Source organism: Stegostoma tigrinum, chromosome 3 (assembly GCF_030684315.1).
Source record: "Stegostoma tigrinum isolate sSteTig4 chromosome 3, sSteTig4.hap1, whole genome shotgun sequence".
Taxonomy (NCBI): Eukaryota; Metazoa; Chordata; class Chondrichthyes; order Orectolobiformes; family Stegostomatidae; genus Stegostoma; species Stegostoma tigrinum.
Window position 1 is genome coordinate 93,517,995 of NC_081356.1, and position 24,548 is coordinate 93,542,542.

The following is a 24,548-nucleotide window of genomic DNA, read 5'->3' on the forward strand; positions in this document are numbered from 1 at the left end:
ATCCCTGTGCATCCCCACCCTGAATGAATGTTCAGCATGACATGACTGGAACTGCTGTTTCATCATCTTTGCCTCTGTGGCCGTTTCTTTGGCCAAGAGTTATCCTCTGTCCATCCCACAGATGCTTTCACCCTTTTTCAACCCTCTCCTTCCACTTGGACCCCTCCCCCTGGCCTTTTACCTGCCCTGGACTTGTTCATCAAGAACTGTCGACATGGTCACCTCATTTCTCTATCCGTTCCACCCTATCTCCTCCTGAATTGATTGCCATCCGTGCTCTCAGATTCAACACTGAGTTTGTCATTAAGCCTGCCAACAAGGGTGGTGCTGTTTTTGCCAGGTGGACTGACTTCTACATTGTGGAGGCTGAGTGCCAGCTCTCAGATACCTCCTCCTATGACCCCCGGCCCACTGACCATGAACCCACCATGGAGCATTGGCGACCATGCCAGTCACTAACCTCATTTCATGTGGTGATCTCTGCCCCTGAACCTCTCCCCAGACCATTGCCTCTAAGTTCAGTCTCCCAACCCCACACAGCTCAATTCTACCTCCTTTCAAAAATCCACAAACAGGACTGCCTGAGCAGACCCATTGTTTCTGCCTGTTCCTTCTCTACAGAACTCATCTCTTCCTACCTCAACTTGATTTTTTTTTCTCCCCTGCCCAATCCCTTCCCACTCATATCCACAATTCCTCTGATGCTTTACGTCATGGAGTCATAGAGCTGCACAGCATGGAAACAGAGCTTTTTGGTCCAATTTGTCCAGGCCAACCAGATATCCTAGATTAATCTAGTCCCATTTGCCTGCATTTGGCCCATAACCCTTCCTATCTATATCCCCATCCAGATGCCTTTTAAATGTTGTTATTGTACCAGCCTCCACTACTTCCTCTGGTATCTTATTCCATACTCACACCACTTTCTTTGTGAAAAAGGTGCTTCTTAGGTCTCTTTTCAATCTTTCCTCTCTCACCTTAAACCTACACCCTCTCGTTTTGGACTCCCCCTCACTGGGGTAAAGACCTTGGCTATTCGCCCTATCCATGCCCCTCATGATTTAAATAAGGTCTATTAACGTCTTCTATAAGGTCACGCCTCAGCCTCTGATGTTCCAGGGAAAATAGCCCCAGCCTATTTTTGAGGTTCTTCCTATAGCTCAAACATTTGAACTCTGGCAACATCCATGTAAGTCTTTTCTGACCCATTCCAAGTTCCAAAGCATCTTCCTGAAGCAGGGTGACAAGAATTGGATGCAGTATTCCAAGATTGGCCCAACCAATATCCTGTTCAGCTGCAACATGACCTCCCAGCCTTTAGGCAAACCAGGGCAGGATTTATACAATTAATCGTAAGCTCCTGGAGAGTGTTGCTGAACAATGAGACCTTAGAGTGCAGGTTCATTGTTCCTTGAAAGTAGAGTTGCTGATAGATAGGATAGTGAAGAAGGCATTTTATATGCTGCCTTTATTGGTCAGGGCGCGCCAGTTTTAAATTTTCCAGTTCATGTGCTCCAGCCGCCTCCTCTTTAACATGGATTGCCAAACCCGTTCCACATCCATCTGCCATTAGGATGGTCTCGGGGTTCACTGCCCCTTCCCTGAAAAAGACTTGAACCACCCCCATCCACCACCACCCTCCTCTGCTTGGCTGAGCTCATATAACTCAGAACAATTCCTCCTTCAGTCTCTCTCACTTTCTTCAGGTCAAAGGTGTGGCCATGGTTACCCACAAGGGCCCCAGTTATGCCTGTCTCTTTGTGGCTTATGTGGAACATTCCTTGTTCCAGTTCTATTCCGGCCCCTACTCACAAATCTTTCTCAGGTATATCAATGATATCATCAGTGCTGCTTCCCTCTCTCATCTGGAATTGGAAAAGTTTATCAATTTTGCTTCCAATTTCCACCTGCTTTCACTGCCACCTGATCCATCTCTGACTCCTCCCTTCTTTTCCTTGACATCTCGGTTTCCATTTCTGGGGATAGGCTGGCCACCAGTATCCACTACAAGCCAACCAACTTCCACAGTTACCTTGACTGTATATCTACACACCCTGCTTCCTGTAAAGACTCCACTCATTCTCCTAGTTCCTCTAATTCTGTTGCATCAGTTCTGATGATGCTAACATCAACAAAGTGGGTGTTCACCATTTTCTTCTTCAACCAAGGATTCTCCAGCACCATAGTTAACAGGGCCCTCAGCCAGATCCGACCCATCTCCTGCACTTCAGCCATCACCCACTCTCTTCCTTCTCACAACAGCGGTAGTGTCACCTTGCCCTTACCTGCCATTCCACCAACATCCACACCCAGAGGATCATCAGCTGTCATTTATGCCACCTCCAGCAGGATGCCACCACTAGATACACATTCCCTTCCCCTCTCTTTTCAAACTTCTGCAAGGATTGTTCCCACTGGGTCACCCGGGTTCACTCCTCCTTTGCTTCTAACACCCCTCCTCGGCCCCACGATACTTTCCGCTGCAACTGCAGAAGGTGTAACACCTGTCTGTTTCCTTCCTCCCTCCTCAGTATCCAAGGGCCCAAACACTCCTTCCAACTTCACATAATCCAGTCCACTGCATTTGCTGTTGACGATGTGGTCTTCTCTACTTTGGGGAAACAAAGCGTGGACTGGGTGACCACTTCACTGAACACCTTTGTTCTGTCTGCAAAAAAGACCCTGAGCTTCCAGTAGCTGGCCACTTCAACACACCGCCCTGTTCCTTGGCCAACATGGCTGTCTCAGGCTTGCTGCAGTGAAGCTCAGCACAAGCTGGAAGAACAGCACCTCATTTTCCACTTTCAAACTCTACAGCCTTATCGGCTCAGTATCAAGTTCAAAAATTTTAGTGCTTGAGCACCTACCCCATGCTTTCCCCTAACCCCACACAGTAGGCCTTGTCATTACATGGTCTGGTTTCACCCACAACCCATTGTTAGCTGCTAATAGTCCTCATGAGCAGCTATTCATTCTCCTAGATTGACCATCAACCACTCCTTTGTCTGTTCAACTGCTTTTCTTTCTTTGGGCTCTATCTTCACTTATCATTTACTCCTTACCTTCTGACTGCACCATAGCTTCCACATAAAAACCAACCTTTTCCTAGCTGCCATCAGTTCTGAAGAGGGGTCACGAGATGCAAAAGGGTATGGGTGAAGTGGTGGAAAATAGTTTTGAAGTAGCTCGGTGCTTGTTTTTGACCAGTAGAGACTCAGCAAGCTAATGGACCTTTTCTTGTGCTGTCGACCTCTATAACTCGATGAATCTATGAATATTTCACGAATGCAGCTGGAGAAATTTCAAAAAAACAGACAGTTTTAACAATTCATTTAGATTCCGGATAAGAACAGGAATCATGGTTTTACACAACGGAAATCTTGTTTATTAAGTTTATTAGAAACTTTTAAGGTATAACAAGTAGAGCTGATAAAATGGAACCGATTGATGTAACATATCCAAATTTTGGAATGGCATTTGTTTAGGTATGACACAAAAGGTTAATGTGTTTGAATTAAGTTTGGAACAGGAAGGTGGTATCAAGAAGTTTGACACTGTTCAGGACGAAACAGGCCATTTGACTGGCACTCTATCCACAGTTGCTTTATTCACCGTCAATGCTCGGGAGTGTCAACATGTGGTGTTTACGGCATCTTGAGGAAACTGCAGAAGTTCACTGTGGCCCCCTAGATATCGCATTACAATACCATGAACACAACCATCTAAACAAACAAGGACAGCAGATAAATAAAAACACCATCTTCTATAAGTTCCCCACCAAGTCACTCACCTTTCTGACTTGGAAATACATTGCAGTTCCTTCAGTGTTACCAGGTCAAAATCCTGGAATTACCTACCCCATATAGACTGTAGTACTTCAAGAAGGCTACTCATCACCACCTTCTCAAGAGCAATTAGAGAGATCAACAAATGTTGGACCAACCATCAGTACCACATTCCAGGAATTAATAAGAAAAAAGGCACGGTGGAATTGGGGGTTATATATTAGCATGAAGACATGATTGGTTAATGGACAGAAAACAAAGTATGGGCCAAAACAGAGTGCTTTAAAGTTGGCTGCTGTAGCTAATGGTGTGCCACAAGGATAATTTGCCATTCGTACTCTATATTGATGACTTGGTTGAATAGAGAGAGAGTAATGGATCTAGTTCTACAAATGAAGCAAAGCTAGGAGGAATTGTATGCTGTGCAGAGGACACAGAACAGCTGCGAAGAAGTATTAGTGAGTAGGCTGAGTGAGTAGGCATTAGGAAGGTAGATGGAGTGTATGCTCGAAAGGGCGAAGGTATTCATTATGGGCATGAGAATAGTAAAGCAGGATTTTTTTTAAAGATGTGAAACTTATAAATAGAACCTAGAACATAGAAATGTACAGCACAGGAATGGGCACTTCAGCCCACAATGTTGTACCGAAAATTATGTCAAATTAAACTGATCCCTTCTGCCTGCCCTTGGCCCATACCCTTCTGTTCCTTGTATATTCATGTACTTATCTAAAAGTTTCCTGAAAGCCTCTTTTGTATCTGCCTCCACCATTACTTCTGGCACCGCATTCCACACTCCTACCATTCTCTGCACAAAAGAAAACATGTCCCCTCACATCTCCTTTGAACTTTCCCCTTGTACCATAAATGCAAATCCCTAGTTTTAGACATTTCAACTCTGGGAAAAAGATTCTAACCATGAACCCTGTGTATGCATCTTATAATTTTATAGGCTTCTTTCAAGTTTTCACCTCAGCCTCTGCTGTTCCAGATAAAACAACTCAAGCTTTCCTAGTCTCTCCTTACAGTTCATACCCTCTAACCCAGGCAGCATCCTGGTAAACCTTTTCTGCGCCTTCTCCAAAGCTTTCACATCTTTCTTGTAATAGCCCACATCCTTCATGTAATGTGGTGATCAGAATTGAACACAGTGCTCTAAGTGTGGCCTAAACAAAGCCTTATAAAGCTGCAACATGACATCTCTTGTACTTAATTCACCGACCAATAAAGACAAGCTTGTCATATATCTTTTTTACAGCCCTTTCTACTTACATGGCCACTTTGTTGGAGCTATGGGCTTGAACCCAAGATCCCTCTGGACATCAATGCTGTTGAGGGTCCAGCCATTAGCTGTATTCTTTTCCTTAACAGTTGATTTCCCAAAGTGCAGCACATCACAGTCACATGGATTAAACTCCATTTGCCATTTTTCGCTCATATCTGCAACTGAACAATATACTGCATGAATCCATTGATAACCTTCTATATTATCCACAACTCCACTGATCTTTGTAACATCTGCAAATTTACTATCCTACCCAACTATATTTTCTTTTGAGTCATTTATATATATCACAAGCAGCAGAGGTACCAGTATGGGTCCCTTCAGAACACTACAATTCACAGGCCTCCAGCCTGGATTAAACCTTCCACCACTACCTTCTGCCTTCTATGGACAAGCCAATTCTGAATCCATGCAGCCAAATTATCATGGATCCCATGCATCTTAATCTTCTGGATGAACCTACCATGAGCAACCTTACTGAAAGCCTTAACAAAATACATGTAAATAACATCCACTGCTTTACCGTCATCGATCATCTTTACCAGCTCCTCAAAAAATTCAAATTAGTAAGACACGAGCTGCCCTGCACAAAGCCACACTGACTGTCCCTAAGTAGGCTATGCTTTTCCAAATGCATGCAATTTCTATCCCTAAGAATTCTCTCCAATAGCTTCCCAACCATTGATGTGAGACTCACCAGTCTGTAGTTTCCTGGATTATCCCTATTTCCCTTCCTGAATACTTACCAGTCCTCCAGGACCTCTCCAGTGACTAATGAGGATGCAAAGATCTTGATCAAAGTCCCAAAAATCTCCTCTCTTGTGTCTCTCAATAATGTGGGGTAGATACCATCGGGCCCTGAGGGCTTAAATATTGATGTACGGAGACACTTGGTTGTGATTATGCTGCGAATGCAGAAATGAACATGCAGATACAACAACCAGTAAGGAAGACAAGTTATTTGTTTGCCTTTACTGCAAGAAATAGGATTAAAAGAATGAATAGGTTTTGTTTCAATTGTAGCTTTGGTGAATCTGCACCTGAAAACAGTTTATGGTTTTGGTTTCCATATTAAGGAAGGATATACTTATTTTGGCAATAATTCAGCAAAGATTCACTGAATAGTTCCTGGGATAAAGAGACTGACCTGTAATGGTAAACTGAGTAAATTGGGTTTATATTCTCTGGTCTTCAGAAAATGATTGCCAATCCCATTGCAATGTGCAGTATTCTGAAGGGATTTCATTGGGTAGACGCTAAGAGGTTGTTTATTCTTGCCCCCCCCCCCTCCCCTTTTTAAACAGACAGGCACTTTCTCAAGGTTAGGAACTGATCAATTAGAGCTACAGTGTATAGAAATCACTTTATTCAAAGGGTTGCCAATCTTTGGAATTCTCTGCTCTAGATGGTTGTGGATACGCTACTGTTAAATAGATTGAAGACCAAGATAGACAGATTTTTGGTTTCTCAGAGAATCAAAGATATGGGAGTGAGTAGGAACATGCAGCTGGAACCCAAGGTCAGTCATGATCATTTAATGGCAGAGCAGGTTCAATTGAATGCAGTCTTCTGTTCCTAATTTGATGTTCTTGTGTTCTTGTTTTGCTACTTGTGACTCATTTCAATTCCTATTAAGATCATATGTGATGTTTTAATGTTTGTATTATATATGTAACAATTTGAGGAGGAGTGAATTGGCTCCCCTCTTTTTTTACCTGCTTTGATTGGCCTCAACAAAAAATTCTAATTCTTTTTAACATGCAGCTGTTTTCACACTTCAGTTAAAATGCAGTTTGCTGGTTCTAAATGAGGGAAGAATTATACAGTTTTCTTGAGTGAGAGAAATTGTAATTTTATCAATTACTAACCTTTAGAAAAATTATAAAATGCAACATCAAACATGCACACAGAAACTTTAGAGTCCTCCAGGTGTTATGCCTGAACTGAGACTATGCTTGTTTTTTGATGACTTGTATCCTTATCAATAGTGAAGTTTGTAAATTTGTTTGAGTTCTCACTAAATTGGTGTTTCTGCAATTTATAACACCAAGCAATAATTTTCAATAGGCTGAAAGAAACAAGAGGCAGAGCAATTCTTTCTGATATGCTGTTATGAATCCGTCAATTTTCTCACTGCTCTGCCTGAAAGTAGGTGTATGAAATACAGGTCCTTTTTGTATTTCTGATTTTGGCTTCATTGTTTTACCCAAAATGGATAATCTGTAGGAAATCTTCCCCCAGTATGTGAAACTAAATCAAACAGGGGATACAAACCTGAAGGACATGCTAATTTCACCACGTTGTGAGTTTTGATCGTTGATTTCATGAACCTGCTGGAACTGTTCAAATAGTTCTTTTGGCCACCTTAAGTCAATGTTTTACATTTTCTTAAGACCATTTTTAATTTAAGAGATTAAAAATCAGATTGTGGAAGTCAGGGTGTAATAGTACCTTTTACAACTATCATAACATATAGAATTTCTTTCATTTATGATCTGCGCATATATTCTCAACAATTTAAAAATGATTTTTATTTCTTCGTTAATTGATTGGGAATTAATTTTTGTCCCTGTTCCTAAACTTGCTAGTAAGAAATAAACCTCAAAACTGGAGCAGGCCCAATCCCTTTAATCAGTTACTTCTGTCATTTTATACCTGATCTTCCCCTACTCCAATTCTCAGAATTGTTCCATTTCCCCCACTCCTTGCTTTGTAATTGCATTTCTGGCATAGATGTTAATTTCTACACAGTGTAGTGATCAAAACTGACATAATTGATTGTTCTACTTGTTAGCAGTTTGTTAAGCAGCAATTAATGTGAAACATGCAAATTTGTTCAGGCTTTGATGGTCTTTACTTTATGTTAATGTCTCACATTTAGAGGGGGTGTTAAGGCACCAGTCAGGGTCGGTGGTGAGCAGATCTGAAGGAATTGCTTAAAGAGTAGGTAACGATTTGGTGAACTCTGAATGCTGGTATTACATTACATTTGGGGCAGCATGATGGCTCAGTGGCTAGCGCAGCTACCTCACAGCACCAGGGACCCGGGTTTGATTCCATCCTCGCGTGGCTCTGTGTGGAGTTTGCACATGCTCCCCAAATCTGCATAGGTTTCCTCCACAGTCCAAAAGATGTGCTGGCTAGGCGGACTGGCCATGCTAAATTGCCTATAGTTTTCAGGGATATGCAGATTAGGTGTGTTATAGGGGTTTGGGTCTGGGTGGGATGCTCTGTGAGTCAGTGTGGACTTGGTGGGCCAAAAAGACTGTTTCTACACTGTAGGGATTCTATGATGATTCTATTAAATCTGTTGATGCTTATGAAAGAAAAGAGGCTATTACAAGCTGTCCAGTTCATCATCTGCAGCTGGAAAGCAACATCTAACCAGTTGTCCAGTGAAACTTCAATGGCATTAAATATTTCTCATCATTAACGAGTTAGTATTTTAGTTAATATTGAATGTGCTACCTCATTGTGGAAGCAAGAGATGCCCTGTTCTGATATACATCATTACGTACAAACTGCTGGAATTCACTCATCATTTGGCACTTTGGATTAAAAATATCACTAATATCACATTGCTATTCCTGGGTTAGGGTGGTATCCTTCCTTTTACCAACAGAAATAATTACTGCTGCCTCAACGGGAGGTATGTGAACACAACAAAAATTGTGCAAGTTGAAACTTATTTTCCGAAGAGTACTTACACAGTAACACGTGCAGGCCATTCATCCCCTCAAATTTGCTTGCCTGATTTGTGTCGCAACTCCATCTACCTGCCTTTGATCTATACTCTATTGTAGCCAGAATTTATTGACCATAGAGATTAAATCATTAATGTTACCCATTATCTTTTGCAGGACACATTCACTCTTATCCAGAATAGGCATGAAGACTTGTTTCCTAGCTGTTCTCTGAATTATCTGGCCCTGACTTTAGACTCCCACTCCAGCAGAAAGCATTTCTCCCTATTCCATCAATTCCTTTCATGATATTAAAGAAAATTCATCTAATCAGCCCTTAAATCTCAATGTTTTCAGAAGCGTAAGCCTTGTCTATATAGATTTTCCTCATAATCCAGACTGTGATGAGTTACATTCTGGTGAATTCGTGGTGCACCCCTTTCAAGGTCTGTAAATCTTTTATAAATCATGGTGCTTAGAAGCATAAACTTCTTCCAGATGTGGCCTAATCAGAACTTTCTATAAAGGTAAACAGAACTTCCTTCCTTTGACACCCGCTCCTTATAGCTGCTAAGTCTAACATTCTATTTGTTTCTGCTTTAATATTTTTGTGTACCTGGTAACTAAATTTAGTGATTTTTGTACAAATCCCTAAATCTTTTTGCACTTCCACTATTTCTAACTTTTCAATATTTTAAAAAAATTCTTGAATCTATTGTTTTCTGGTCAAAATAGACTACTCTGGTTTTGAAATCCATCTGCCTAGGATTTAAACATTTACTCTATCATTGTTTCCTTGTAACATTATGCTCCCATCTACTGTGACTTTACTATACTACCAATATTTGGATATATAGCTTTCTACTGCATTATCCAAGTCATTAGTAAATAGCTTATGTCCAAGCACATTTCTCGAGAGACGCCGCTTGTTGTTAATTCCAATTCAGATAAACATCCATTATTCCTTTCATTTCCTTCTACCACCTAACCAGGTGTTATGTGCAACCATATCAAATACTTTTTTTGGAAGTCATTATGAACCATGTCCAACATACGTTTTCCAGTCTGTTTCTTCAGATACTACTTTAAGAAAAAAGCTTGTTAGGCATGTCCTGTTGCAGTTCTTACACAAGTGGAGCAGTTCTTAATGGTTTGAGGGGCAGACATAATGAAAAGCTTCCTCTGGTTGAATAGACTGTCCAGTTCAAAATTCAGGTAGTAACTTTGTAGAAACTCCAGAGCCCACAGGAAAGGGCATATTTGGATTTTCCAATGCTATCTTGCCAAAAAATCATGACAGATTGGCTGCAAGAAAGTGGGGCAATGAGGTTTACTGCCTCCTCCATGTTACAAGTTTGATTGCCCCACTCCTGTTGGAAGAAGTGTCTTTTTTGTCTTTACAGATGCAAAAGTCCAACAAGAACAATGAAACACCAGTGAACAGAACAGGGAAGGTAATGTGAAATATGTGTATTTCAGTGCAAAAAAATGTAATAGGCAAGGTAGATGAACTTAGAGCTTTGGCTAGTACTTTGAACTGACATTATTGTGATTAGAGATTTGGCTGAAAGAGGGACAGGGCTGGCAGCTGAATGTCCCAGGATTCAGATGTTTCAGGTGTAATTGAAAGGGATGATAAAGGGGTGGGGGTGATGGTGTTACATTCCTGGTAAGTGAGTATATCACAGCTGTACTGAAGGAGGGTACATCAGAGGAATCATGCAGTGTGGCAGTATGAGTAGAACTCAGAAGTAGGAAAAGTGAAATCACAGTGCCGGGGGTATACTACAGGCTTCCCAATAGCCGAGAGAAAATAGAGGAGAAAATATGTAGACAGATTTTGGAAAGATGTAAAAACAGCTTGTGGTGGGTGATTTTAACTTCCCCTGTGTTGACTGGGACTTACTTTATGCTAGGGGCTTGGATAGGGCAGAATTTGTAAAGACCATTCAGGAGGGTTTCATGATACATTATGTAAACAGTCCAACCAGGGAACGGGTTCTCCAGGATCTGGTTTTGGGAAATGAACGTGGCCAGTGAGTGAAGTTTCAATGGAGAAGCATTTCGGGAGTGGTGACCATAATACAGTGAGTTTTAAGATACTCAAGTGCAGGGATAACAGCAGTCCTTGGGTGAAAGTATTAAATTGGAGGAAGGTGAAGTACAAAGATATTAGGCAGGAACTGGAGAATCATGATTGGTGGTGGCTGTTGGACGGTACATCCGCGTCGGGTATGTGGGAGTCTTTCAAACAACAATTGGTAAGAGTTCCTGTAAGAATGAAGGATAGGTATCGGGCAATTTACGAGAACCTTGGATGACCAGGGATGTTATGACCTAGGTCCAAATGAGAAAGGAAGCTTATAAACTGTCGAGGATGATGGGAACTGATGAAGCCCTTGAGGTATATAAGGAAAGTAGAAAAGAACTTAAACAAGGAATTATAAGAGCTAAAAGGGTTCAAGAAAGGTTGTTAACCATCAGGATTAAGGAGAATTTCAAGGTTTTTTACACATATATAAAAAGTAAGATGGTATCCTTGGAAAGAGTTGGCCAACTCAAGGACAAAGAATGGAACTTGTATGTGGGGCCAGAACGGGTAGATGAGGTCTTAAATGAATACTTTGTGTCGGTATTTACCAAAGAGAAGAACTTGGTTGATAATGACCTCAGGGAAGGGAGTGTCAAATTTCTATGCCAAGTTAGCATTTAAAAAGCAGTGTCATATGTCTTTAAAAAGTATTAAGATAGATAAGTCCCCAGGTCCTGATGGGACATATCCCAGAATATTGTGGGAGGCAAGAGAACAAATTGCTGGAGCACTGACCTGCCTCTTTGGCCACAGGTGAGGTCCCAGATAACTGGAGAATGGCCAATGTAGTCCCATTGTTTAATAACAGTAGCAGGGTTTTTGAGGAAATTACAGGCCTCACGTTGGTGGCAGGGAAATTACTGGAGAAGTTTCTCAGGGACAAGATGTATATGCATTTAGAAGCAGATGAACTTATTAGTGACAGATAGCCTGGTTTTGTGTGGAGGAGATCATGCCTCATTAATGAGGTGGAAGGGTCAATTACTAGAGGACATAGGTTCAAAGTGTAAGAGGGGAAGTTTAAAAGAGAAATGCGAGGCAAGTTTATCTCCCAAAAGGTGATGAGTGCCTGGAACACACTGCCAGACAAGGTGGCAGAAACAAACCCAATAGCATCATCCAAGAAACCCCTGGATGAACACATGAATTGGAAAGGAATAGAGCAATATGCATCCTGTAAGTGAAGACACTTTTAGTATGGAAGGGCAAAATGTGCGTTGCAGGCTTGGAGGCTGCATGGCCTGTTCCTGTTCCTTGTTCTTTGTTCTTCTTAGTTCTTTGTCCATGAGGGAGGACTGTATTCCTGGTGGATTTAAATGCTGCCTTCCAGGGTTACGTGATGGAAGGTGGTTATCGGCCCAATGTACTGGTCATATTGGTACAACTGTGTATGAAGGAAAAGAGTCTGGCTGAGTTGTTGTCCCTCAACTTCAACTAAATTTGTCTTTCTTTATTATGTTTTTGTTTCAGCTGATGTACAACTGAAGGTAAAGGTCAAGGAAAAACTATTTCCTATCTGCAGCAGCACACTAAGGCTGTGATATTTACAAGTATAAGTGTAATAGCTTGCAATTATATATCACCTTGTTATGGAATTTCACAGCAGGAGCAGACACAATGGAAAGGTTGCAGAAAGAGGAGATAACCAAATGCATGATTGATGTTTAGAAAGCTTTTGCTGGTAAGAAGGGAACTAAAATGATGAATGAGGTATGAAGAGAACATTACACTGAAGGAGCATGAACATTAGAAGGCCTGCTGCCAATTATGGAGCAGAACAAGAATGAAATGGAATTAATGCTGCTAGCCAGTGGCTCAAAAGGCAAGAGAAAAAGAATGGAAAGTAGTTTTGGTTAAAATGCTGTATATCAGAGGCCAGACGCTGAACCAAAATCGGTTCTCGGGCCTCATTAAAGTTTTCAGTGGGTTGATTCTTTAAACAGCACACATACTCTACTATGATGAATATTAGACCACTTTGTTTATGGACAATGGCCTAAGGTTTTTGTGTTGGGGAAAGACAGTTAGAACAACAAGGGGATAGGTCATAGGTCATAGAATTTCAAATGTGTTATAGATAACTGCCACCATGAGATCGCTTTCTGTTTAACTGGGCTATTTTAACTAACTTAGAGGATATTAGTTCTAAGTTGGAATCTGACTCTTACTCTAAACTTGATCTTGAGAAAGATCTACCAGTTGAATTTCCACTTTGAACTAGTTTCTTCTCGACTGCTGAGGGGCGTGACCATTTCCTGGAGCAAAGAGTGTTTGCTATACCTGTGTCTCAATATTGGCATAGGGAGCTAAAGCAAATCATAGCTATCTCCTCTGTGGTAATGCCAGTATTAGCCGTCTCCATGCAATCAGATTTGGGAAGCAGCCCCGAAGGGCTCAGCAATGTTCAGGGATGTGTAGGTTAGGTGCATTAGCCTTGGGAAGTGCAGAATTACAGGGATAGGGTGGCGGGGTGTCGTGGGTTTGGGTGGGATTCTCTTTGCAGTGTCAGTGTGGGCTTGTTGGGCTGAAATGCCTGTTTCCACAGTGTGGGTATTCTATTTTTCTATGATAAGACACTGAGAGGAATATTCCAGAAGCAAAAAATTGAGGGGTCAGAGACATTACATCATACAAAGTTATGAAGACGTGTGTTTAGGGGACTCATGTTAAGGAATAAATGAGCTGAGTTAGCGGTTTGTGTTAAGTATCTCCCCAAGACCTTTTAATCAATGATAATAGCACTGAATGAATGCACAACACGAATCTGTCAAATGGAAGATGCGCCAGTTGAACAAGAAGCTTTAAGGTAAGTCCCCAGGACCAGACCAGATTTATCCTAGGTTGCTCCGGGAAGCAAGAAAGGAGGTTGCTAAGCCGCTGGCGAAGATCTTTGCTTCCTCACTCTCCACGGGAGTCGTAGCGGAAGATTGGAGGGAGGCAAATGTTGTTCCTCTTTTCAAGAAAGGCAGTAGGGAAATCCCTGGAAATTACAGACCAGTCAGTTTTAAGTCTGTGGTCAGCAAGGTTTTGGAAAGAATTCTGAGGGATAGGATTTATGACTATTTGGAAAAGCATAGTGTGATTAAAGGGAGTCAGCATGGCTTTGTGAGGGCAGGTCATGCCTTACAAATCTTATTGAGATCTTTGAGGAAGTCACGAGACAGGTTGACAAGGGTCGAGCAGTGGATGTGGTGTACATGGACTTCAGCAAGGCATTTGATAAGGTTCCCCACGGCAGGCTCATCTATAAACTCAAGAGGTATGGGATACAGGGTGATTTGGCTGTCTGGATTCAGAATTGGTTGGCTGACAGGAGGCAGAGAGTGGTTGTAAATGGTAAGTATTCTGCCTGGAGGTCAGTGCTGAGTGGTGGCCCGCAGGGCTCTGTTCTTGGGCCTCTGCTGTTTGTAGTTTTTATAAATGACTTGGATGAGGAGGTTGAGGGGTGGGTTAGTGTGTTAGCTGATGACACAATGGTTGGAGGTGCCGTTGATAGTATCGAGGGCTATTGCAGGCTTCAACGAGACATTGACAGAATGCAAAGCTGGGCTGAGAAATGGCAGATGGAGTTCAACCTGGATAAATGCGGTGATGCATTTTGGAAGGTCGAACTTAAATGGTGAATATAGGATTAAAGGCAGGGTTCTCGACAGTGTGGAGGAACAGCGGGATCTTGGTGTTCAAGTGCATTGCTCCCTCAAAGTTGCCACCCAAGTGGATAAGGTTGTTAAGAAAGCATCTGGTGTTTTGGCTTTCATTAACAGGGGGATCGAGTTTAAGAGCCGCGAGGTTATGCTGCAGCTCTACAAAACCCTGGTGAGACCACACTTGGAATGTTGTGTTCAGTTCTGGTCACCCTATTTATAGTTTTACCAGGATGCTGCCTGGACTGGAGGGCTTGTCTTATGAGGAGAGGTTGACTGAGCTCGGACTTTCTCCTCTGGAGAGAAGGAGGAAGAGAGGTGACCTGATCGAGGTGTACAAGATAATGAGAGGCATGGATAGAGTCAATAGCCAGAGACCTTTCCCCAGCGCAGGATTAACTGCCACGAGGGGTCATAGTTTTAAGGTGTTAGGAGGGAGGTATAGAGGAGACGTCAGAGGGAGGTTCTTCGCCCAGAGAGTTGTGAGAGCATGGAATAGTTTACCAGTGGTAGTCGTGAAAGCGGAGTCATTAGTGACATTTAAGCGACTGCTGGACATGCACATGGACAGCAGTGAATTGAAGGGAATGTAGGTTAGGTTATTTTATTTTTGGATTAGGAATATTCCACGGCACAACATCGTGGGCCGAAGGGCCTGTACTATGCTGTACTTTTCTATGTTCTATGTATGACTCAACAGATGTGGAGCTGGAAAAGCACAGCCAGTCAGATAGCATCCGAGGACCAGGAAAGTCAACGTTTCAGGGCAAAACCCCTCGTCAGGAGCCCAGCAGAATGAAACACCAAGTCAGAGATCTAGGCTTCTGTTAGAAATTCTGCCTAGTTCAGAAATACATAAAAACTACCTGGTTCAGCAGGGATAATGGGAACTACAGATGCTGGAGAATTCCAAGATAATAAAATGTGAGGCTGGATGAACACAGCAGGCCAAGCAGCATCTCGGGAGCACAAAAGCTGACGTTTCGGGCCTAGACCCTTCATCAGAGAGGGTTAACAGCAGCCTGTGTGTATGGTGCAGAGAATGGCCAGAACCAAGCAGACAGCGCGCAAATCCACTGGAGGGAAAGCTCCCCGCAAGCAGCTGGCGACCAAAGCGGCCCGCAAGAGCGCTCCGGCCACGGGCGGAGTGAAGAAGCCTCATCGCTACAGGCCCGGCACGGTGGCTCTGCGGGAGATCCGCCGCTACCAGAAATCCACTGAGCTGCTGATCCGCAAACTGCCGTTCCAGCGCCTGGTGCGGGAGATCGCTCAGGACTTCAAGACCGGCCTGCGCTTCCAGAGCTCGGCCGTGATGGCCCTGCAGGAGGCCAGCGAGGCTTACCTGGTGGGGCTGTTTGAGGACACCAACCTGTGTGCCATCCACGCCAAGCGGGTCACCATCATGCCCAAAGACATCCAGCTGGCCCGGTGGATCCGCGGGGAGCGCGCCTAAACGGAGCATGCCTGGGCCTGCACATTCACCCCCAGGGTCTAGGCCCGAAACGTCAGCTTTTGTGCTCCTGAGATGCTGCTTGGCCTGCTGTGTTCATCCAGCCTCACATTTGATTATCTTGGTTCAGCAGGGAAGTCTTCACTGCAAATGAAATTCTGGAAAGTAAAAGTACTCCACATAGGATAATGGAGCAGTTGCCTCTTTCACCAGGAAAGATATCCTTCATAAAGGTACCCAAGAGATAAAGGCCCTCTATTTTGAAGGACCATGCAGACCTCACATTGTCAATAACGGAATCAAGGCCAGTGATCTTCATTTTAAAGACACACTAATCATCCAAATTTGAGAGCATGTTCTGACGGAATAGTAAAATCACTGAGCTGCCTACGTTTGAAGTCAGAGACTTGGGGTAGGTGGGGTATTGGAAAATGTTATTAGATGCACAAAGATATAAATATAAATGATGAAAGTAAGTTTGAGGGAGATATTGTATGAGGTGTGCTCTGAAAGGGTTAATGCTGAGAAGTGCATTAAACACTGTCCAACATAATGTATATAGACTTAGATATAAGAACAACTCTGGATCTTGAAGAAGATAAATTTTTCATCTCGGTAAGGCTGACAAGGTGAGTCAGTGATTAGCACTGCTGCCTCACAGTGCCAGCGATGTGGGTTCGATTCCAGCCTTGGGTGACTGTGGAGTCTGCACATTCTCCCTGTGTTTGTGTGGATTTCCATTGAGCGCTCTGGTTTCTTCCCCACAGTCCAAAAATGTGCAGGTTGGGTGGATTGACCGTGCTAAATGGCCCTGTAGTGTCTAGGGGTGTGCAGGCTAGGTGGATTAACTATGGTAAATATCAGGTTATGGGGATAAGGTAGAGGTCTGAGTGGAATGCTTTTTGGAGGGTTAGTGTGCAGTCAGTGGGCTGAATGGCCTCCTTCTGCACTGTAGAGATTCTATGATTCCCTCCTAGACTTAGTAACAATGCTTGTCACATTGATGTCGCTTTTACATAATTGCCAAAATGAAATAAACTACATCTAGGAGACAAGATAACAAAGTGTGAAGCTGGATGAACACAGCAGGCCAAGCAGCATCTCAGGAGCACAAAAGCTGACGTTTCAGGCCTAGACCCTTCATCAGATAGGAGACAATTCTCTTTTCATTCAACCACCAAGTATTTTTCTCTTGCATTCATTTGACCAATCAGTCCCTTTAAGTCTCAATCTAAAGGGAGGATGTTGGCAGCAAATATACCTGACGTATCGTTCACCAAGTGGTTGCAGAGAAGATCCTTCATTCAACATTTAAGCTGCAGCTGTACAAAACTCTGGTGCGGCCGCACTTGGAGCATTGCGTACAGTTCTGATCACCGCATTATAAGAAGGATGTGAAAGCTTTGGAAAGGGTGCAGAGGAGATTTACTAGATGTTGCCTGGTATGGAGGGAAGGCCTTATGAGGAAAGGCTGAGGGACTTGAGGCTGTTTTCGTTAGAGAGAAGAAGGTTGAGAGTTGACTTAATTGAGATATATAAGATAATCAGAAGGTTAGATAGGGTGGATAGGGAGAGCCTTTTACCTAGGATGGTGATGGTGAGTACAAGGGGACATAGCTTTAAATTGAGGGGTGAAAGATATAGGACAGATGTCAGAGGTGATTTCTTTACTCAGAGTAGTAAGGGAATGGAATGCTTTGCCTGCAATGGTAGTAGATTCACCAACTTTATGTACATTTAAGTTGCCATTGGATAAGCATATGGACATACATGGAATAGCGTAGGTTAGATGGGCTTCAGATCTGTATGACAGGTCGGCACAACATCAAGGGCCGAAGGGCCTGTACTGTGCTGTAATGTTCTATCCCTAACAGGTACATGTTGAGTGCTTTGACTTAATTCAAATAAAGATATTTCAAACCCGACCTGAGAAAATTGAGTAGGAGTGCGCAATTTTAACAAAAAAATCAACCAGCTAAGGAGTCCTTTAACTCTTTTACCTCTGGCAGGATTTGCAAGAAAGAAAGACCACTCCACTCAATCAAAGACACTTATCTATCAACACTTTAAGAAAAGACAAGGTTTATCTGAGAGATTTGCAGAATATATTTGGTGGCAAAGCTGCTACATAATGTCATAACGTTTCCTTGACATAAGCCCTTCCTGGTCAGGCAGAATGAATCTTGAAACTGGAGGGGAGATAAGATTAAGTGGTATTAACAAGCAAGTGTTTAATGACCTTGTATGATATTCTGATGCTCACCATCCCAACAGAGGTGTTGACTTGCTTCTGCCAAATATGTCAGGTTTCCAGCTGTGAAAATGGTCAACAGTAATTTCTAGCTTCAGAATATATTGATAATATGAATGAATCTTATAAAGAATTCTCTTGGGAGGCACAATTTGTGAAATAGATAGGTTGACAGTAAAAAAAACTCATTTTTAACCATCCTTGGCCTTTGCTTATATATAAACAAGATGAAACCATTCTCTGATTCTGAGAATCATTTGACTTCAGAGAAAGAATGAATAATTTAACCAACTGTATTTGGGGATAGTAGAAGCAATCTGAGAGCTACGTTTTAGAAAATTCAAGGGGACAGTCATCAGCAACAGGGGCCTTCATTAACCAGAAGAAACTATTGTGCAAATCATATTATCTAGTTGCAACAAAGGGAGTGTGTGTTAATTATCTGCAAAATAGCATCTACCACTGCTTTGCTTTCAGACTTGTGCACAAGGCTGTAGGCCCAAAACGTCAGCCTTCCTGCTCCTCTGATGCTGCTTGGCCTACTGTGTTCATCCAGCTCTACATTTTCTTATCTCAGATTCTCCAGCATCTGCAGTTCCTATTATCTCAGAATAAACCCACTAGTTTACAGCCCCCAGACATGTTCCCACCTAGCCATGTACAGCATGAATCATGGCCTGGCTATTTTGTTGCATATTCTAATCACATGCCTTATAAATGACCAAGTTTATTCCTTTGTTTCTGGATTGAAGAATGGCTAAACCAAGTCAAATGGTTTTCAATTTGAGGTAGAAAATTGTGTCACTATGGAGGTAAATGCGAAGATAATGTCCATCTGACCTTTTCATGAGCCTTGGGATTAACATTAAAGTTGCTACAACGTGATGTAAAAGTCCAATTAAGCCAATTTTAATAAGACTTAAATTTAAAATTCAGTGGCTGAAGGATAAAGATATTCAAAAATATTCAGCTGAATGGAAGAATATGCCAAGCATCAGCTAGTGTCACGCTTTCAGTTTCATAGTACAAGGCCTGTGAGAGTGAGGACCTTAATTGCTGAATATTCACTTGAGCTGTAAGAACAAAATTAAAGTCCACACCTATAATTGTAACAGGATGCATCTGTCGTGTTAAAGCAAGGAAAGGTGAGAAATGAAAGTGGGAGAGCGTGTGTTAGGGGCATGTTAATGTGCTATTAGCACCAAGGCAAAAAAGAACTTCTGCAGCCAGCTTACAGCCAACTTAATTAATGAGATAGTAATGAAGCTCCAAGGGTTAAATTAAGAAAAAAAACAATATTGAAGCAATGAATTAAATTGTCAAGAAAATGACGGTACATTCCATCTATTTTATGGAAACAAAGCACAGATGAAGGTGGAAAATTCAAACTCATGAAGGCCAGTGTTGGGGCACTGTTGTACATAATTTATACTTATTATTTGATCTATGAAATCAAAAGCACAATTTCTAAACTTGCAGACAATACCAAATTGTGAGGCATTGCCAACATGAGGAGCGCTGCAACAAATTATGAGAAGATAGTTAATGAACTTGTCGATGGAGCATATAATTAGCAAATTAATTTTAACATAGATAAGTATGAAGTGTTACATTTGGCTTGTAAAGTTGAAGGCGTCACATATTACTTGGAAAATCACGATCTTAATAGGACAGAGAAGCGAAGGTTTTGAAATTAAAGTGCAAATATCATTAAAAATTGCAACACAAGTCAATCAGGATTATATTGAAGTTTATTTCTTGAAAGCATTGAAAGGCAGAAAGTATCAAATCTTGAATTTCATTGCACTGGAAGAACACGTGCAGTTCTAGATACCATCTTATAAAGAGAATATGGCAACACTGGGGAGGGTGCAAGAAAGATTTACAAGTTATCACTTGGTTTTACACACTGAGGTTTTACACACACAGAAAAGGCTAAATTTCTTTGCCCTTGAAAGGTTGAGGTGTGATAAAGCAGAAGTCTTGAAAATTATGGAAAGTCTTGATGGAGTAGACATAGAGCAAACGCTTCCCATCTTAAGGAAGTGCAATATAAGTTCACCAGTATAAGGCTTTCACAAAATAATATAGTAGGGAAATAGGAAGAAATTTTGGCCATGATTAAATGGCAGTGAAGGGGCTGACACTTGTCAGCTGGTGAGCCACATTTGTCCTTTATCGGCAATGTGTACCAAATGAATTTCCAATCACAGACGTCGGACATGGTAGTCCCTTCTGTTGAGACGTGCTGGGGAGGCATGGCTGCTCCAGGCACTATGCCATTCAAGGTCGAGAATTACCAAGGAGCCCAAGCACTGGTAATTGATGACCAGAGGGTAGTAGTAGTGTGGGAGTCATGGGGAATGGAGAGTCAGCAGCAATAGCAGGATGTGGCTCTGAGTAGTACCCTCTTCCTGATATTGTGTCCCTTATCGGTGAGTCTTTGAACAAGGAACCCTCCTTTCCTACACTACGAGCCCATAGCCTTGATTTTTACATTGCATGTCTCCTGCTCACTGCTGACTGAATTGCACTAGTTGAAGGATCTGAAGCCCATAAGTTGGTATTAGGGACCTCAGTTAGCAGTGGGGAAGGGAGGCACTCCATAGGTCTTCCTGCCATGGACTTAATTAGAGAAGATGATTGATTTATTGTCACACGTACTAAGAAAGACAGTAATATGAGATTTTTAAATCCTGAGGAGTTAATGTCGATAGGTCATAAGCTTCTTTCTGCATCGTAACCATCTAAGATATGATTTAATTCCACCTTTCATTTGTTCATTGTCTGTTTCAAGGTGTATATTAGTGTTTTTTCCTTGAAAACTCAGCTTAGTTTTTTGAACCCTCTGAGTCCAACAGGCTTTCTATTAGAGATAATGGGAACTGCAGATGCTGGAGAATCCAAGATAATGGACGAAGGGTCTAGGCCCGAAACGTCAGCTTTTGTGCTCCTGAGATGCTGCTTGGCCTGCTGTGTTCATCCAGCCTCACACTTTGTTATCCATGCTTTCTATTATGTTCACTCATCAGTTAGATACTCCATAATTAGATTAGACTTCCTACAGTGGAAACAGGCCCTTTCGCCCAACAAGTCCACACTGCCCTTTGGTGCCTCCCACCCAGACCCATCGCTCTATAACCCACACACCCTGAACACTGCAGGCAATTTAGCATGGCCAATCCACCTTGCCCGCACATCTTTGGACTGTGGGAGGAAACCGGAGCACCCGGAGGAAACTCACGCAGACACAGGGAGAACATGCAAACTCTGCACAGACAGTTGCCCGAGGCTGGAATCGAACCCGGGTCCCTGGTGCTGTGAGGCTGCAGTGCTAACCATCGAGCCACTGTGCCGCCCATTAGGTTTGAACCCTTTTTCAGGTAGGATAACCTCAAGTTAATTGCGGTGCTCCAGATCTCCTCATTGATTCGTGAAAGTTGAGCAACATAACATCAGTATAATGTGTAATGTATGATGATGATGCACAATGATGCAAGCATGATGTCTTTGTCATAGGTTAGAGAGCTGGAATGGAGCAGAAGATCCCCCAGAGCAAATGTGTGTAAATGAGGAGCTCTTGCAGAAAATACTTTGGACTTAGGAAGCAACACTTGAAAAATTAATTAGAGTTAGATCGCATACAAATGAAAATAATCTGGCGGTAGTGGAAAAACCAACAAAAAAAAACTAACAGACACAGTTTGCAACTATTGCTATAAGGCTTGGAGTTAAGAAAGAAAAAAGAAACATCATGGGCTGGAGAATTTCAGTTTTGAAAAGAGATTGGATAGACTGGAATTGTTTTCCTTAGAACAGAGGATATTGAGGGGGTGCATGATTAATATGTATAAAATAATGAGGGGTATAGATAGGGTGGACTGGAAGAAATGTAGAGGAATCGATGACCAGGAGCATAGATTTAAGGTGAGGGGCAGGAGGGTTAGAGGGCATGTCAGGAAAAAAGTTTTTCACTCAGAGGCTGGTGGGAATCTCGAACTTATTGCCTATAAGGGTGGTAGAGGCAGAAACCCTCATGACATTTAATATATTTTTAGGTTTGCACTTGTGATGCCAAGGCATACAAGGCATTGGGCCAGGTGCTAGAAAATGGGATTAGAATAGTCAGATAGTTGTTTATGACCAGCATGGACTTGATGGGCCAAAGAGCCTTCTTATGTGCTGTAGACATCCATGACTCTGAGTCTAAGATTTAACAGGCTGTTTGGAGACATTGTGGGCACAGCAAGAGGCTGAAAATTGAGTGTGGCAGCTGGTCATCACACCGATCCAAAGCAGCAAGCCTAAACACAGCCACAGTCAAAGGAGGAGCTCTAGAGTTCAGTTAACATATAATCTGCCTAAAAGGCTAATCTGCCCCTCCCAGAGCCTTTGGGGTAGTCAACAGACCATGCCAAAACCATGAATGGGAGGTTTGGATTGATAAATTTCAAACCGCTTCAGTCTTGGTCACAAAAGAGCAAAACAGCAACTAGGGCCAGGCGATAAATGCTGGCCAGTCGACACAACCCCTATTCAACAAGTAACTAAAACAGAATTATTTGGTCTGTCCATTATTGTAATTGATGGGAGTCAGTAAGGTTCTGTCTTGTGGCTACATCTTTTGCGGGGATCATCACGAAAGATGTAGCTGCAAAACAGAACCTTATTGAAAACGTGGGGTCATAGAAAAAAAAATGGAGGATGATCGATGCCTACATTAGTGTGAGGAGAAATTTAATGACACAGCATGCAAATTGAGAAAACAGACAGGGGATAACATGAATTTATTCATAAGTTAGCTTTACCAGCAAGCAGAGAATTGTGCATATATGGGGCTGAAGGCAGAAATAATTCAATAGTAGAGTTTCTGGTGAAGTCTTATGAGGTCTCTCCCAAGTCGGAAAGGATTTCATGTGAGAAAAAACAATGCAGACCACAAAGCAAACTGTGTTTCAGAGACAGAACTGGGTGTTCAATCAAGTGGAAAATGAAGCATCAATGCAAGAAATAGAGTGAAGCAATTCCCTGTGTAAATTGCAGGGCATAAATGGTGCAAAAAGCCCTATTCCACTTGCTCACTGACTAATGAGAGATGTCCCACTTTGCGTGGTATTTTTGCCCTTCACTGAGAGTGACTGGACCAAAGAGACTTTCAACATTGCAGTATGCCCAGAACAAGTCATCTTAAAGGGGCTTGACACATTGTGTAGAAGTAGAAATTTTTTATTCATGGGATGTGCGCATCTCTAGCTGGCCAGTATTTATTGCCTATCCCTCATTGCCCTCCTGAAAGTGGTGGTGAACTGCTGCCGTCCGTTTCGTGAAGAAACATTTCTCATTATTTTCATTCCACCATTCTGTCCCCAAACACTACAGCGGGATTGTAAGTCAGGTGTTTTCCTGTGGGATTTAAGGGATTCATAGGAACCATTTGCAGTAAATTACAATTTTCACCCCTTGGGGAATTCCCTCGTACCTATATTTGAAGGAAGAAGGAAGAAAATGCTGAGTACAACTCATTGGCTGCAAGAGACATTTATTGCAAACTTATATGGAGCAGCTCCCTATGACAATGTCTTCAAGTGTTAATAACTGTGCCCCATCTCCACATTTTATCCAATTTAACTGCACTTATATAATGCTATGTTGAAAGTAATATTAGGCACAAATTGTTGCTCTTTTTGTAGTTATCAAACACTTGAACAGACTTTATGACTTTACATATCTCCCATTCATGCTGCCTGTTTGGAAATATTTGTAGATCTAAACCTACTGTCTGAAGATTCAGATTGTAGCAGCCAAGTATTTCAAACTTCCCACCCATGGTGCATTTTTCCCTAATCAGTCGTCCTCCTAGTGATCCAATGTTCAGTCTTCATGACCTAAATCCTTTCCTCAGTGCTTGTCTCTGAGTTGAATGCCTTCACCATGAGCCCTCTAGGTGGCTCTCCTCACAGGGCAGCTGAGGCAGATCAGTTTTTGGCAGTGTCTTCTGCACTACAAGTACATTTTATTAGCCTGTTTCCTGAGGTTTGCAAAGAAGGCAAATATGCAATGTCCTCGATTAGCATAATCATGGGAGTTCAAACATATCCCACTATGTTTCAGAGACAGTAGGAACTGCAGTTGCTGCAGAATCTGCAATAACAAGGTGTAGAGCTGGATGAACACAGCAGGCCAAGCGGCATCTGAATTCAGCCACTGAATTTTAAATTTAAGTCTTATTAAAATTGGCTTAATTAGACTTTTATATCACGTTGTAGCAACTTTAATGTTAATGCCAGGTCTCATAAAAAGGTCAGATGGACATTATCCTCACATTTTCCTCCATAGTGACACAATTTTCTATCTCAAA